The following is a 2,924-nucleotide window of genomic DNA, read 5'->3' on the forward strand; positions in this document are numbered from 1 at the left end:
AGAATTGGTCCTAGCACTGATCCCTGTGGTACTCCACAGGTAAACTTTGAGCATGTGGAAAATTTGTCATTAACGTGAACAAACTAAACTCGATCAGATAGATAATGTTTAAACCAGTCTAGTGCTGTTCCTTTAATTCCAACAAAATATTCAAGTCTTTCTAAAACAATATTAGGATCAACTGTATCAAATGCAGCACTGTGATCCAACAGGACGAGCACAGATACAAGTCCATTATCTGAGGCCATGAGAATATCATTAGCAGCCTTCACTTGTCTTTATAACATCGATTAAAAAGATGCATGCTGAGAGTGTTTTTCGAAATCTCATGGGGCCCCCACCTACTGCAGGATAAAGGAGGGTAAATTTAGATATGTTGAAAAAGAAATTAGTGATGGCTAAAAAAGTAACTGAGCAGTCTCCTAAATTGACTTAATCAAAATATGCAAAGGTAGGAACAAAAGCTGGAGGATAAAAAAAAACAACAACTGTTTTTAAAATATAATTCAACCATCAGATGAAGGTTTCTCAGATGATTCATAATCAGGAAGCTGTAGCCACCCTGTATTCTAGACACCCTCATAATCAGGCTCCTTTCCCCTCCTTATGCATAGTAAGCAGAAATGTTGAGAACAGCAGCCCAGCAACAATGCCTGGCAATAACAGGCTATGTTTTAATAGAAGAGACTAAGAAAAAAGATGCTAGGATAAGAGTAATAGATAAAAACCATAAGGTAATAGCAGAAATAGCTGAGCATGTGTGTCGACTGGCTCTAAGCAAAAAGATGCAGAGCAGTCTAGTGAAGATTAGGAGGGAGGAGTCAAAAATAAACATGACACATTTTCAAAACAGAATTTAGAAATACAGCTATCGAAATATAAAGATCACAAGAAAGAACATACACATAAATCAGAAGGAGCACAAACAAGTACTAACAAGTAAATAATCAAATCTTAAAAAGGGCACTGTATAATAAAGCCATTTTTCTTGAATGTTGTGAAGATGTATAATATACTAGATAAAAGTTATATTTGCATAAAAACAAGCTAATTAGCATATTTCTTCAGCTTCTAAAATGATATCAACCAAATTAAGTTCTGCAGGGTCTATATTGTGAAACATGAGAAGAGAAGGTTGAGTCTGACCTAAATGATAAATCCTTATCACTTATCGCTGCACAATAAACACAAACTACTGCTTGTTAAAATATTGATGTATTTATTTCTAATAATCAAAGTGTTAGGATTCCAGTTTGTGTGGGTTGTTTTTGTGTTTTTCTTCTCTCCACCACCAGATGGGGCCCTTTTCTCGTTGAGCTTCCTTGCACACCTGCGGCTCGTTGGGTCTTTACCAGAGGAGTATTTAAGCAGAGGGCTGTCACTACCTTGACGCCAGAGTGTTTGCCAGTATTGGGTACTCTAGCCATACTGAGATTAGCAGAGTCTAACCTTAGCCTGGTCTCTCTGAGTCCTAACTTGCTTTGTCTTTGTTCTTCGACAGGAAGCCTTCTTGTATCACTGGATGAGCCTGGACCTTCTACCCCCCCTGGAAGGATTAGCTGCGTCACACTGAGCAAGGGGAACCTCCACATGATCAAGTCCATCTGGAAAACCAAGTGACAGTCCGCTCCTTTACTCCTCTGGGTCCAACGTTAGTCTGCCTGTCCGCTCTCTAACGAGTTCATTCTTTTCTGGATTTAACCCCACAAATTGGATCCAAGGAATAACCAGGAGCCCCCCAAATCGCGAGTGCCTCTCAAGTTATATACAAGCCTCTGTCTTTTTTTCCCATGGTCCCTGAACTGATCATTGTGATCTCCCCTTCAGTTTCCTGTTCCAGTTCACCAGTCCGCTGAGGTCCAACAGTATTACCCAGCAGAATATCTCACTCTATCTGTGTTTTTGCTAACCCTCATTGAACCAGTTAATTTTTACCCTTTGTCTCTGAGTGGTTCTCTGCATGTGGGTCAGATCTTCAAAGCCCATTATGACACAAGGATTATAGCAAACACTACACACTACTAGAAAATAAAAACTAGGTTGGTAAAACAAATAATTTGGAAAGAGGGAAAAAGGGCTCTAAGAGTCTATTCAAAGAATTTCTTAGGGAAAGATGTATCAATGCATTCAGTAGCATCTGGTCAAAATAGCAACACGTATTTGTGAATAACAATAAATGCAGTTAAACTGTGTTGTTTCATTCAGCTTACAATGGATGATGGCGCTGATGGTTTACAAACAACATAGTGTTGCAACATGATGGTTAGCTTAATAACCTTAAGACCCAGTTACAGGTCAAACTTTGCTGAGGGTAAAATATCTGCATGGGACGGCAACTTTCAACTAGATCTTGAGCAAAACTTAAGCGTTTATAGCTGCTATGTGCAGGAGATTGTAAAAGACAGTTACATGCATTCTTCTAATCATCTGATTCAACACATTCATGCCAACCTCTCTGTGATTATAATAGACCAGGTGCTCTGGTTTGGCATTTGGGCCACTGAGTGTACCGGCTGAGGTGTGAGCAGTGCTATCCAAACCTTGGACCAAAGTTTCCCTATTGTCTGATGGGCCACTGATACATCTGCGTCTTGCCGGGGGTGGGTGATGATCCTCAGACTCGCTATCAGAATCTGATCTGCTTCTTTCCGACCAGTCGTTATCGTCGGTCTCTCCATCTCCACCCAAATCGCTATCTGATAGGGTTAATAGTAATAATCCCTTATTGTTCTAGAAATGAAAACCAAACAAAGCAAGCTGTTTTCTGGAGAAAAGAGAGAGGGAGAACAGACAAAGGAGGAAAACTTCCCTTAAAAAAGTCTGTACTCACCTCTGCCATAACCTCTCTTTTCTGCTGCTTTTGTTATTGGACTTCAAAGGAATAACAGGAGTAGTCAAAAGTTACCAGGAGGGGTCAGAAGTAT

The sequence above is a fragment of the Cyprinodon variegatus genome, unplaced genomic scaffold (genome assembly GCF_000732505.1).
Source record: "Cyprinodon variegatus isolate N-32 unplaced genomic scaffold, C_variegatus-1.0 Scaffold438, whole genome shotgun sequence".
NCBI classification, from domain to species: Eukaryota; Metazoa; Chordata; class Actinopteri; order Cyprinodontiformes; family Cyprinodontidae; genus Cyprinodon; species Cyprinodon variegatus.